Source organism: Mauremys mutica, chromosome 2 (assembly GCF_020497125.1).
Source record: "Mauremys mutica isolate MM-2020 ecotype Southern chromosome 2, ASM2049712v1, whole genome shotgun sequence".
In the NCBI taxonomy this organism is placed as follows: Eukaryota; Metazoa; Chordata; order Testudines; family Geoemydidae; genus Mauremys; species Mauremys mutica.
The window spans coordinates 284628218-284643570 of NC_059073.1; the positions used below are offsets into that span (position 1 = coordinate 284628218).

At 43.1% G+C, this 15353-nt stretch overlaps 1 protein-coding gene across 2 annotated transcripts in view; it reads right to left on the reverse strand.

The window, feature by feature from the left end:
• The window catches only part of CTDSPL (CTD small phosphatase like), a 125267-nt gene that overhangs the window by 54890 nt on the left and 55024 nt on the right, over positions 1–15353 (reverse strand). The gene's annotated exons all lie outside the window — the stretch shown is intronic.

Here is a 15353-nt window from a genome sequence, read left to right on the forward strand (position 1 = left end):
TGTCTGCCGTTGCTTTCACGGAGGAAGGATTGAGTGACGACATTTACCCTGAATCACCCACGACACTGTTTTTGCCCCATCATGCATTGGGATCTCAACCCAGAATTCCAATGGGCGGGGGAGACTGCAGGAACTATGGGATAGCTACTGGATAGCTACCCACAGTGCAACGCTCCGGAAATCAACACTAGCCTCGGTACATGGACGCACACCAACGAATTAATGTGCTTAGCGTCGCCGCGTGCACTCGACTTTATACAATCTGTTTTAAAAAACCGGTTTCTGTAAAATCAGAATAATCCCGTAGTGTAGACATACCCTTAGGCTGTGTCTGTAGCAGGTCCTCTCCTGACCTTTGGGCAGCTGTTGTGGGGAGAGATTCTGCCTTTTCCTCAGCTTTCCTTTGATGGAGCAGGTCTGCTTTCTTCCCTAGTCTGCTACCAAAAGAACTGTTCCCCTGCCCTTTTACAGCTCCTCCAGTTGGAGCATTTTCTATAGGTGTGGTGGGGCAGGGCTGGCTGAGCCCAAAGCAGTTCTTTAACCCTTTAGCCCCTTGGTTGCTCATTGTGGAGTTTGTATACCCCATCACAACTAACAGAAGAGACACAGCAATGGCGACTGTTAAAAAAGGAACAGAAAGAAAACAAGCAAATAAGCACATAAGCAATTGCTTTACTGTACATTCTTAAAGCTACTTTCTATAATGGGACATCCAAACTATCATCTTCTTTTAGAGAAGGAAAGGTGGTTAGCTTGCTGCTTTTAAAGGAGAGTCTATGCAAATAAATCATTTGTTTCCAAAAGCAGAACAACTTAGGTAATACACAGATGGTAGTACAGTACAAGCTGCCAAATAATTCACAGACTTATTTGGTTTCGAAAGGATAGTTAGTAAATCTAGTCCATTCCTCTGTATTATCTGAGATGTGATCTAATTACAATTGGACATTCTCTAATAAACTAGCCCAACAGCCAATCTTCCTAAATACTCTGAATCATGTAACTCAAGCAATGAAAGAAACTGAAAATATACTTAGATATTTGCAAAAATAAAAAGCACCAGATTACCCAGAGTTCCATTTAAGAAAGGATATTTTAAAATGAACGATTCATAATTCAAATGGAACAATGAAAAAAATTACTAAAAAATTACTGTCAAAATGTTCCTCTAAAGGTAAACACAGCTTTTCAATGTTGATGCTACATCACTAGAGTTATACAATTTCTAAATTAATCCTGTCGACAGCACTGTGTGATCTTACTAGAAAAACGCCACTTTAAACATGACAGGATTCAAGCTGGAAATAGGTATATTGAAGAAAAATGGACACTCTGGCCTTTTATTTGATTGTGATGATTACACTAATATTAAAAAGGCAGAAACTGGTTTACAACATCAATTCCTACTTAAAATAATGGAATTTTTAATATAAGTCACAGTTTATAATAGGGTGACCAGACGTCCCGATATTTGGGTGGTTGTCCCGCGTCCCGACCGATCTTTGGTCGGGACGCAATTTGTCCCGATATTTCGCTCCGCCAGCAGCTCTGTTTTTTTCCCCTCCGCCGGCAGCACTCTCCTCCCCCCCGCACCCCGCCCAATTGTGTCCCGATATTTTCTTCATCTCATCAGGTCACCTTAGTTTATAATTACTAAGTGCATCTCATCATGTGAACCTTTCAGAGCTCAGCACTTTTTTAAAAAAAAGCAATCTCCCTTGCCCATAAAACAGACCTCTCAGTTCCTCTGCAAAAGTCTGGGGCTAAGTTAAACCCTCCAAGCAGCAGGTGGAGGCCAAACTAACAAACCACATACTGACTTGCTTAAGCTCAGTATGATGCATTCCAGAGCAGTATTTCCAACTCTGGAACAAATAGTAATAAGTAAACAACAAATCCTACCTAAATGAACTTTCAAAATAAAGAAAACAAAATTCAATCCAAAAATCAAATGGGAATGTTCACAGGCTGGTTCCTAAGAGGCAAAAATCCCCATTTGCATTTCATCCATGCCCTAAAATTTTCTAAACACCATACTGGAGCACACAGGAAACAGCTGGAGCTACCCAGAAACTTAGAGGGCATCTTCTCATCAGCCAGCCAGTTACTTTGTGCTTTAATTCCCTCATATCATATTTCCTTCATGCTCCATCCCTGGTAATGGGATATGGGAAAGAAAGGTACTAATTTTGACGGGCATGGCTTGATCAAGATGAAGCAGATTAAGAAGTAGAGGGATACTGTTAAAAGTGATTGAGGTGAACTTGGCACATATTTTGCAGTTTATTTTATATCCCTTTTCTCTATCCTCCATTCAGATGCATGTCTATTAGGAGCTTGGTAAACATAAAATATGAACAGCAATGTCGTATATTAGAGAGGCAAACTGAAGAAAAGAAGAAGAGCTCTGGGCAAGCTCAAAAGCTTCTCTCTGACCAACAGAAATTGGTCCAATAAAAGATATTACCTCACCCACCTTTCCTCTCTAATACCCTGGGACAAACGTGGCTACAACACTACTGCATACAATGATGTGTTTTAACAACATATGCATCATTCGGGGGAAAATATGGGCTTAAAAGTGTGTCCAACTGTCACCAGGCCATCACTTCTCCCCTGGCTCTAAAGCCTGTGCTATCACACCCACTCTCAATCAAGGAGGTTTATTTTCACAACAGAGGTTAAACAAACAGAACAGTCTTAACTTGATCCTTGACCCCAGGTTTCACAGCCTCCCCTCTCAGGGGTCTCTGGCACTCCAACTCCTGGCAGCCTCCCAGCCTCAGCCAGCTCTGCTGCCTTCCTTGAGCCCCTGGCCCAGGGACCCACCACGGTACAGTAAAAGCTGTTTTATCCAGCATGTTGGAGGAATGGAGTGCGGGCTCTAGGAGAGAGTTTGGGTGCAGGAAGGGGCTTGGGAGGGGGTGCAAGCTGCAACCTGTCCTGGCTGCTCCTAGGCGGAGGTGTGGTAGGCAGCTCTGCATGCTGCTCCGGCTGCAGGTGCTGCACCCGCAGCTCTCATTGGCCGCGGTTCCCAGCCAATGACAGCTGCATTGCTAGCATGCAGGGCCAAGTGGGGGCAGTGGGCAGAGCTGCCTGCTGCACCTCTGCCTTGAAGCAGCCAAGACAGGTCACCACTTGTGGGGAAACCCCTGAGGTGAGCGGCCCCTGGATCTGGCACCATGCACCCCTTCCCAAGCCCCCTCCTGCACCCAAACTCTCTCCTAGAGCCCATGCTCTACACCACCTCCCGCACCCCAACCTCCTGCCAGCCTCACGCCAACTGGATTATAAACTGGAATTTCAATGAAGATCATAAATGCCGGTTTACAGAGCTTTCCGGTTGGTGAAGTGCCAGATAATCCAGCTTTTACTGGAGTTAGCTCTACTCCACTGTGGCTTTTCCTCCCCAGGGCTCAGCCTGCTCCAGTCCTTTCTCCCCACAAGCTGCCTACTAGCAGCCCTTTATAGGCCCAGGTACAGCCCAGCCCTCTTTAACTAGCTGGATTGGGCTCAACTGCTTCAGGCCAGGGGCCCTAGGCTCAGTCTATCCATGGAGACCAGCTACCCTGTGACACAAAATAACAGAAAGCTACTGTAAGGTGGGCGCAGAACTGGTTGGAAAACCAATCCCAGAGCGTAGTTATCAGTAGTTCACAATCAAGCTGGAAGAGCATACTGAGTGGGGTTCTGCAGGGATCAGTTCTGGGCCTGGTTCTGTTCAATACCTTCATCAATGATTTAGATAATGGAATAGAGAGTACACTGATAAAGTTTGTGGATGATACCAAGCTGGGAGGCGTTGCAAGTGTCTGAGGATAGGATTAACATTCAAAATGCTCCAGACAAACTGGAGAAATGGTCTGAAGTAAACAGGATGAAATTCAACAGGGACAAATGCAAAGTACTCCACTCAGGAAGGAACAATCAGTTGTACACATACAAAATGGGAAGTGACTGTGTAGGAAGGAGCACTGCAGAAAGGGATCTGGGGGGTCATAATGGATGACAAGCTAAATATGAGTCAACAGTATAACACTGTTGCAAATAATAATAATAATAAATAATAATAATAATAATAGTGTGTCCAGTTCTGGGTGCCACATTTCAGGAAAGGTGTGGATCAATTGGAGAAAGTCCAGAGAAGAGCAACAAAAATTATTGAAAGTTTAGAAAACATGACTATGAGGAAAGATTGAAAGAATTGTGTTTGTTTAGCCCGGAGAACAGAAGACTGTGGGGGAACATGATAAAACTTTTCAAGTACATAAAAGGTTGTTACAAGGAGGAGGGAGAAAAACTGTTCTGCATAACCTCTGAGGATGGGCTTAGCAAGGGTGGTTTAAATTGGACATTAGGAAAAACTTCCTGTCAGCACTGGAATAAATTACCTAGGGAGATTGTGGAATCTCCATCACAGAAATTTTTAAGAGCAGGTTAGAAAAACACCTGTCAGGGATGGTCTGTATAATACTTAGTCCTACCATGAATGCAGGTGACTGGACTAGATGACCTCTCAAGGTCCCTTCCAGTCCTATGATTCTATGAAAATGTGGCAACTATTTGCCTCATCCAAAAAGAAAGTTGGTACATAAATGGTTAAGTCCTTTTTTATTTAATACACTTTTACCCCAATATAACGCGACCCGATATAACACAAATTCAAATATAACGCGGTAAAGCAGTGCTCCAGGGGGGCAGGGCTGCACACTCCGGCGGATCAAAATAAGTTCGATATAATGCGATTTCACCTATAACACGGAAGATTTTTTGGCTCCCAAGGGCAGCGTTATATCAGGGTAGAGGTGTATTTTTAAAACAACATTTGAAGAATTGTGGAAAAAGGTGAACTTAAAATAGGAAAGCGAAGGAGAAGAGGATAGTAACACTGCACACACATATCAGCCACACATAGCACATATATATTTTTTCATTTTCAAAGCAGTCAACATTACTTAACTAAGCTTTAGTAAAGACACTACACATAAGGACAAAAAGCTCAACCTCAGTTGGACAAAGTCCTTCTAAGAGGTAGTGACATTGAATTTTCCACTATGAGTGGCACCAGCTCACAAACTTTTTGTTGGCTACCTGCGGGCTATCAATGCCATCCTATACCACATGTCATTATTTGTAATCAAGATGGAAATGCATATACACCGCTACCTCAATATAAAGCCACCCGATATAACACAAATTTGGATATAACGCGGTAAAGCAGTGCTCTGGGGGGGGGCTGCGCACTCCGGTGGATCAAAGCAAGTTCAATATAACACAGTTTCACCTATAACGCGATAAGATTTTTTGGCTCCCAAGGACAGCATTATATCAAGGTAGAGGAGTATTAAATACCAATCTTACTAGTGAATACATCCATCAAGGGCCCAATCTTCTCTGTATCCACTGAGCTTGTGGTTCTTTAACATGACAGATCAATCTATTCAGGGTGGTCACCATTTGGCAAAGTAGCTGAAACTCTGAAATTCAGTTCCTACAATCTGATTGATCTGGTGTCAATACTGAACCAAAAGGCCCTTGGGTTCAACTACTCTAAGAAATGGACTACCTTCAAGTCGATCATTATGCTTCTGTTAACTGGCATACAGCTTTGCTTGCTCCTTACAGCTTTTTGCTGTTTTACAAGTCATGAAGGCTGCACTGTTACAATTCAGTCTCATGAGCTTGTACCTTCGAATAGCATTTTCAAGGTCAAAGAACAAGGTGTATAACAGCCCTCCATCTCCAGTGGATTATTATTCCATTTTTGATCCAGGAGGGAACTAGCATCCACCACACCTAATACTAAACAATAGTTGCCACACGGAAGGTGTAGGAGTGGAAGAATGGGAAGAGAAGAGGCCCACAATATAGTATAAAAAAGAGAGAGAGAGAGAGAGAGAGAGAGAGAGAGAGAGAGAATATTAGAAGACACTAAGTTTCTCAGATCTGGCGGCACTCCAGCACACCACTGATTACTTGAGGGATCTTCTGTACCATCTTCTTTGGCTGAGTACTTGGAAGAGTACCTGCAGATGAACCACTAACTGAACAGGTTGAGTTCCTGACAAGCTATAGGAGACACTGAAACATGGCTGGTTATGGGCTGCACTGATGTCTGTTTCCCAGAACAGAGCTAAAAGAAGGAGGGCTAAGCCTGGCCTTCAAGGAAGTTTCTTAGGCTAAGGATCATATAAGGTTGACACTATAAATTAGGGTGTTAAACAAAATCTTTAAGACCTCTGCAAGCAGCCTATCCTGCCAATCTCATGTTTACTCTATTCTTCACCACTGATTTTGAGTAGACCTGGCTGAAAAATGAGGAGACTAGTTCACAGAGTACCCTCACCTTTAACATGCAAGCTTACCGCTTTTGAATTCTAGGGGCTTACAATCCAATTTAGGTTGGCTGAGCTCTGAAGGCAGCTCTACTAAGACAAAAACGTTGTCTGTAAAACTGATAAAGGCACCTAGTGGTGGAATTACAGTATTTAACTTATAATAATGAAGTGTTAAAACTTTTGATGCACCAAGGAAAATGGTTATTTAGGAATATACCAAAGGTGAGATGGCTGATACTGCTTGAAACATCTTCTTACGCTCCTGCTTTCTTTCCTCCTCAATCTACAAGTCTATGAGCTGGACTGAAGCTCTGAAAACAATGCCATAGAGAGAGATGACTCCCAGAAATAGATATTCTGGAATTCAGGGACAGTCCTATATATGCTCACATCCCTCTTATACATCACTGAAGAAAGGATCTCAGGTATGTTCTCTTTTAAAACCTTAAATATTTGGAAATTTACATACACTTCACAATAGGATTCATTTCAGGTATTTCCCTCTCCTGTGCAGACAGGCCTGCAGCAGTACAGCTTCTCTTGGCTTCAGGTGCTTTTGAATTTAACTAAGGGCAGGTCTACACTAAGAGCGGGGGTCGAACTAGGGTACGCAAGTTCAGCTACGTGAATAGCGTAGCTGAATTCGAAGTACCCTAGTTCGAACTACTCACCCGTCCAGACGCCGCGGAATCGAAGTCCGCGGCTCCAAGGTCGACTCTGCCACCGCCTTTTGCAGTGGTGGAGTACCGAAGTCGACCCCGGCGCTTCCGGAGTTCGAACTATCGCGTCCAGATTAGACGCGATAGTTCGAACTCCGAGAAGTCGAACTCACCGCGTCGACCCGGCTGGTAAGTGTAGACTAGCCCTAAGTAAGAGTCTGCAGGATTAGCTCGTTTTAGTGTAGGGAAACACTCTTTTTTATCTTCCCATTGGCAGTATGCACCTCCATTTCATCCTGAGAAGAGAATTTCCGCAGAAATGAGTGCCAGGTTTTGTCAGCCCTTGGACAATCTCTTAATTACTCTTGCAGTATTTTAGAAACACTGAAGCATTTTTGGACAGTAGCCTGCTTCTCTTTGGAGTAATCCATCTTCCTATCTTCCTCCAGTGTACTGTCAGGTGTAGATAAACTTCATTAACTATAAAAGGTCCTTTGGTATCCTAACTTACTAATTGGCCAGCCATAGGGCTAGATAAGTGCCAAGATGAAAAATTAAAAAAAGAAGGGTTTAAACAAATCTACTAGTTCTCTAAATAAGTGGCAGCCCAAGACTTGTTATCTGCTGGACACAATCAACCTACTCCTGAAAAAGGGAGGTAGACCAAAATCATTGTCTGTTCCTAATTTGTTTGAGATTTTTTTGTTCACAACACTGCCTCACCGTCTGGGAGGTTTCTTCTTCAGTGGATTAGAAATGCCCCAGGAAGAAAGCCAAAACACAGAAAATAATATTGATGCCATTCTTGAGAACTCACAAGTATGTATCCATCCATGAATGAGATGCGATTATACAATACCCTTTTAGCTTGTGTCTAAGTAGTGGAATTATCTCAACCTCTTCTTTCTACAAGATACAGGTGCTGCTACCACAATACATTACTCCCAAACAGCCTGTGGAAACAAGCTCTCGCTCACAGAAATTAGACATAGAAAAGACCATGGTCAACTTATTCCATTCCCTATGTCACTGCAAAAGATAATCAGCTGGAAAATCAAGGGCCATAGTACAGTTCTCACATGTACATTGGGTTGAAGATCATGTCTCAGAATAATACTGTGGGTGAAAGTTTCCTCATCATCACAGTTTCACAGCACACACGAACTAGAAGTTCCATCTTTGGAAATTAGGACCCTCTTGCAGATACTCCAGGATCTACAGCTGGTCTTTTAAATTTTGCTATACTGATTTAAAATTGACACATAATTTAAGTGAAATATTTACAATACAAAATTGACACTTTAAAACAGTTGAGGGCTTAATAAAGAAAAAGTGAATAATGCAAGATAATTCTAGCAAAACAAAATAAGTGCCTTGTTAGTGTCAAATGCCAGATTTTTCCCCCTTCTAAATGGCAGTTTATTGGTTCTCTGTCCCATTCAAATCTCCATGCTGCTAAATCAGGGGTTGGCAAACTTTTTGGCCCGAGGGCCACATTGGGGTTGCAAAACTGTATGGAGGAACGGGTAGAGAAGGCTGCACCTCCCCAAACAGCCTGGCCCCCGTCCCCTATCCGACCCCTCCCATTTCCCGCCCCCGACTGCCCCCCTCAGAACTCCCAACCCATCCAACCCTCCTCCCCCCGCTCCTTGTCCCCTAACTGCCCCCTCCCAGGATCCCCCATCCCTAACCACCCCAAGGACCCCACCCAATCCCCCTGCTCCCTGTCTCCTGACTGCTCTGACCCCTATCTACACCCTTACCCTCACAGGCCCCCCGGGACTCCCATGCTTATCCAACCCTCCCCCGTCCCCTGACCGCCCCCCGGAACCTCTGCCCCATCCAACTGCCCCCATGCTCCCTGTCCCAACTGCCCCCCGGGACCCCCACAGCCCCTGGGACCGCCTGGCCAGAGCCAGACACGCTGCCTTGCTGCTCGGCAGGAGCGTGCAACCCCGCAGCCCAGAGCGCTGCCCGCGTGGCTGCCGGGGAGGGGAGAGAGGCCGAGGGCTAGCCTCCTGGGTTGGGCAGGATGGTCCCGCGGGCTGTAGTTTGCCCACCTCTGTGCTAAATGATGGGAAAATGAGCTATGTGAGAACTAACTATGTGAACAGGAAATATTATTTAGATGTATTTTTGCCATAGAACTAACATAACATAGCCCCATCATTATACTATTATGTTAACATTTGAGTACTAAGCTACGTACCAGTAGTAACAAGTTAGTAATGTTTTTGTGTCATTTACTGGGGAATCAATGTGTAATCTGTAAAGGGCCAGATGATATATATGATACTTCATGGAGCCTATGGTTGTAAATAATGAAGGAGTGTGAATTTTTTTTTCATTTCCTATAAAATCTAAATATTTCAATAGACGCATCATTCCTTCATTTTAGAACAAGGATTTAGTTGCCCTGTTTGGAATTCTTCCCAGCACAGTGGTTTGGAACGGGAGTTTAACAGGAAATACTGTGCAGTCTGTGCATGCATTACATTCCTTTCCTGCCCTGAGAGAGTGGCCAACAAACAAACCTCTCTTCTAGTTTAAAAAAAAAAAGACAGACTGCACAAAGTTCAACAGCAGATGTGGTCTATGAATCCAAACATCCTTTTCTGTTGAGAAAAAGAATTCAATGTATTTGCAATGTCAAAGAAGCATCACCATTTTCAGATGCTAAGTCAGTAAAGACTACTTTCTTCATGATGCAAAAACCTCATTTGTACGTCTCCTCAGGGCCTTCTCCCATACATTAACTATAAAGGTGTCTTTACAGACCCTTCTATAATGATTTGTCAAATACTAGTAGAGACTGCCACAATCAAATACAGCTTGTAAGAAAAACTTGGCAGTACAAAAATAGTAAGAAAAATGAAAACTTTCTATGAACACTGAGGTTTACTCAGATTTTACTCAGTACTCTCAAGAAGGAGCAGCATACAAGTTCTGGATTTTGTCTGTTTCTTAAGTGCACAGTAAGGAACAGAATGAGATACATGGACCAAATGTTCAAGTTACTTTCTCTTTCAAACTGCCTCTAAATTGGTTTCTTAACTTCTGGAACAAATTAAATAATAATTTGTTAACTACTTGAGAGGACAGATGAAGCAAAAATAAATAAATGGGAATGAGTAGTACACAGGGTCAAAATACCAATGTGTTGAGTCAGCGCTGACACCCTGCACCACTGGAATGGGATTAGAGAAAGTCAGAGCATGCTCAGAATGGCAGTGAAACAAATGTTTAAACATGTATTTATAGAACAAAAATATGTATCTGATTTGCACTGCTTTACATCTGATTTAAATGAAAGACTGTGGCAAAGAAAAGGAAATGAGAGCTAACTCCTAGCTCAACTCTAAAGTGGTAAAAATATACTCTGCAATAGAAAGGTGACTTTGAAGTGGCTGCACAACCAGGCTAGCCAGAACTCTTCTCCCACACACCTCTTTTGAAATTTAATTTGTACTTTGTTTTGTTTTTAGACTGAGGAGTCTTTAATACAATTCTGACTAGACACAAGGGTGAAAGAAACTAGAACCATCAGCACTCATAAAATATTTAGTCATGTTTTATATATGTCTACACATTAATAGCTATGTATGTATTTCCTCCACAATACATTTGCCTTAATTAGCTATGCTGCGAACTGGTACAAAGATGTCGAAATACTATAAAATATCTCTCCCCTCCATTCCATAAACATTGTGCAATGTTTAAACCATTATACTAGCCCAAGTGTCTTAAATATTTTTACTCAGCTGATGAGGCTGCATGCTGGAAGTGCAGTTCTAGCTTTTAAAAAAAACTAAAAACGGCAGCATGGGGTTCTGCATTCACTTACAGATTTTCATAACATATTTTCTGATAAACTGAACAAATTTAATTTCTTAACTGCCAAACCCACAAACACAGACAAGGCTCTGAAAGTCAAGCTGAGTTCTTTCCATCTCACATAGCAAATATACAAGTAGTTTACTCATCTGAACAGCATTTAGCACCCACTTCTCAGCTTGAACAATTCCATACCAGTGGTCAAGGCCACCTGATCTGAGAGGAGATACCCTCCTTACCCTCCTTTCCCTCCAACTGCCCCTCCCCAAATACTTATTCCACTCCTCAAACATACAAGCTTTAATTTATTTGTCCTGAATATAGCAATAAGGTACACTGCCATATAAACAGAGAGGTTATGATGGTAGTTCAGCTCTACTTGGCGATGAATTACAATCCTCTGATGGGGGATACCAAAGTTAAAACATTTAAGAACTATTAACTTTCCCACTCCTTTCCTCTCTTTTTAGAGGATAATCCTGGACTGAAGGACAGAATATCTCCTTTTCCAATCTGATATTTGCTAGAGCAAAGGTGCTTCACTGCTGCAAAATTCCCTTTATCAAGGAAGATTAAGTTTCTCCACCCAGACTTACTGTTCTCTCAGTCTGTCTCCAGAGGATATTTTGGGACAAGCCAAAGATGAGAAGCCCTCATTTTGGAAAGACTCTTCAGTGGAAAATTTAGGAGTTCAGATCCCTAACGTGATGCTATAATCACCTGATATTAAATTGGTCAATCCTCTACAGTTCTGTTCTGAAAGGAATGACACTGCTCTACTAAAAACTTCCATTTATAGAACAGAGGTCAAACAGGGACATAGAGGCTACGTCTTCACTACCCGCCGTATCGGCGGGTAGCAATCGATCCCCGAATGAGCTCCTGTCGACTCCGGAACTCCACCAACCCGAACGGCGGTAGCGGAGTCGACATGGGGAGCTGCGGACGTCGATCCCGCACCGTGATGACGGTAGGTAATTCGATATAAGATACTTCGACTTCAGCTACGTTATTCACGTAGCTGAAGTTGCGTATCTTAAATCGATTTCCCCCCGTAGTGTAGACCAGCCCAGAGGTAGGCATCCTAAAAGGCCCTAACCAAGCTCCAGTTAGAATTCAGGGTTATTGGATTTTTTTTAAATTGTTAGGCCCTAGCACATCTCAGCAGCATTATAGTTAATCTTCCTCTATATCCCTACAGCTTCTTCTCATGAAATAACTAGTTTGGTTTGCTTTGCAGCGAGGCGTAGGTCCAAAAAAATGTTTAAAGTAACATGTTTTCTGTTTGGTGATGCCCATCAACTTATCCTTGTTATGATATCATCTTCGAAGAACATCTCAGTTTTATACAAAGGCAGAAACACGCATAGAGCTGTACAGATAGCAACTAGTGTTCCTTTCTCTAAATATCTTACAATCTAATTTCACAAGTCTAACTTCAAGAATAGAGCTACATTTCTTACAGAGTAAATATTCTGATCTGAAAGATTTTCTCTTCTCTTCTCTCTCTCTCCTTGTCACATACCCCCACACTCCACTCCTAAAGAGCCAGAGGACACCCACTCAGAGGATACCATGAATTTAAATGTCTGTAACCGCTGTAGGTGTTGCCATTGTGATTCATGCCTTTGTGACTTCTATATTAGATTGCTGTAATGTGCTCTACGCAGTATTACCTCTGAAAACCACTCAGAAGTTGCTGCTGATGCAGAATGAGGATGGTATTAGCTAGGAAAAATGCATTACATCAGTTCTTTGACAACTACTCTGGATTTCCATATTTTTAGAGAACAAATCAAGGTGTTTGATTTCAATCTGTAACATCATAAATGATCTGGGTCCTGGCTGAGAGATTGCAACTTTTGCTGTGAGCTGCCAGAGGAAGTGAAGTTAGTTGGACACTTAAAAGTCTTTACATATTTAATTGTGTGGCATTCTTAAGGAGGGTAACACAAATTAGTTTATCTGTTCTGATAGAGCCTGACTTCAGGGAGTATTGCAAGAGCCATCTCTTCTTTAACTTTTGCCTCAGAAGGGTAGACGATAGTTCTCTTTGGGGTTTGTCCCTTTTTGTCTGTGCATATATATGTTTTAAAATTATACACAGGCACTCGGACATGTAATTGAGTGCATTTTATAAAGCAAATAGCAAACATTTTAAAACCCTCTATTCTGACCTGCTTTTAAAAGGTGTTTTATTTAAAAAATAATCATTGAAAGAGAGAACAATTGTTTATTATTCCCCTATGCTAAGTAAGGACCTATCCCAAAAAGACAACATTCAGACATCAGCGAAGGCCATCTTATTCAGGTGTTGGAATACAAGATTACAATAAAGAAAAGGCTAAAATAAAATCCAGTGTGATTAAAAAACCAAGAAGAGGCTGTTCCCCTATTGAAAGGCTGCTCTAAGTCCAGAAGATGTGCAAGGAAATAGCATGTATAGACTGGGGGAATGAGTATATTCTATCTGCTGGCAGAACAGAGTAAACCTAGCTGTCTCAGACTGCAAGAAGACAGGACAGCTTAGGAAGGGGTAAAGCAGATGGTAGCTGACTGTGGGAGGCCAAGGAAAAAGAGACGAGCGGCCAGTCCCATAGAAAGAGGGGAGGAGTCTATGGAGGCAGCACCAAGTTTGGGCCCAGGGAGGATACAGGATGGCTTAAGGGGAACCACAAGGGATGATAGGAATGGAAGGAGCTTGCAACCAGGGGGAACGGGGGATAGGTTAGAGGACTGCATTATCCCCAGGCAAAGGCAGGTCTACGTGATTGGGGATTCCATACTGAGAAGGTTGGACAGGCCTGTGACCAGGGCCGATCCGGAGAACAGAAGGGTGTGCTGTCTACCGGGCGCTAAAATACGGGATGTGGACCTGAGGTTGAAAAGGATCCTAAGAGGAGCAGGTAAGAACCCCTTGGTTATCCTTCATGTAGGAACGAATGACACTGCTAGATTCTCGCTAGAAAGGATCAAGGGAGACTATGCCAGGTTGGGTAAGACGCTTAAGGAAATTGAGACTCAGGTGATCTTCAGTGGGATCCTACCTGTTCCTAGGGAAGGACGCCAAAGGGTGAGAGGATCGTGACGATTAATAGTTGGCTGAGGGAGTGGTGTTACAAGGAGGGCTTTGGGATGTATGGGCACTGGGAGGCTTTTGGGGACAGACAACTGTTCTCACGGGATGGGCTCCACCTGAGTAGGGAAGGAAGTAGACTTCTAGGAGGGAGGCTGGCTCATCTGATTAAAAGAGCTTTAAACTAGACACTGGGGGGAGACGGTTGGGAGAGGTCCTGGTGCTCTCCACGCCAAATTTATACATTGGGAGTGAGAACAACAAGATAACAGATATAGCCAGAGGGGGACGGTTAGGTGTAAGGAAGAGGGGGGGACGGATACTAGATCTACAGGTCATACTGGTAGTACTGTGTCCCTACCGAGTTGGGTGAAAAGAGTGAGAGGAGCCCATCAGCAAAAATTAGGATGTTTGTTCACCAATGCGAGAAGCTTAGGTAATAAAATGGAGGAACTGGAGCTCCTGGTCCGAGAATTGAAACCGGATATCGTAGGAATAACCGAAACATGGTGGAACGGTAGCCATGACTGGAGTACAGGTATGGAAGGTTATGTGCTGTTTAGGAAAGACCGATGCAAAGGTAAAGGTGGGGGAGTAGCATTGTATATCAATAATGAGGTGAAATGTAATGAAATAACTAACAATGCAATGGATAATATGGAGTCTGTCTGGGCAATGGTCACATTGGGGAAGAAAACTACCAGAGCCTCACCTGGGATAGTGATTGGGGTGTGCTATAGACCGCCGGGATCTAGCTTGGAGACGGATAGAGAGCTCTTTAATGTTTTTAAGGAGGTAAATACTAATAGGAACTGCTTGATCATGGGGGACTTTAACTTCCCGGATATAGATTGGGAAACAAATGCTAGTAATAATAATAGGGCTCAGCTTTTCCTAGACATGATAGCTGATGAATTCCTTCATCAAGTGGTTGCTGAACCGACGAGGGGGGATGCCATTTTAGATCTGATTTTGGTGAGTAATGAGGACCTTCTTGAGGAAATAGTTGTAGGGGACAACCTTGGCTCGAGTGATCATGAGCTAATTCGTTTCAAAATAAATGGGAGGATAATCAATATTGCATCTGAGACTAGGGTTTACGATTTCAAAAGGGCTAACTTTACTAAATTAAGGCGACTAGTTAGGGAAGTGGACTGGACTAACATATTTAGGGATCTAAAGGCAGATGACTCCTGGGGTTACTTCAGGTTGAAGTTGCAGGAGTTGTCAGAGGCATGTATCCCGAGAAAGGGAAAACGGCTCATAGGTAGCAGTTTTAGACCGAGCTGGATGAGCAAGCGTCTTAGAGGGGTCATTAAGAAAAAACAGAAAGCGTACCAGGAGTGGAAAATGGGAGGGATCAGCAAAGAAACCTACCTTATTGAGGTCAGAGGGTGTAGGGAAGCAGTGAGAAAGGCAAAGCGACGGGTGGAGATGGACCTAGCG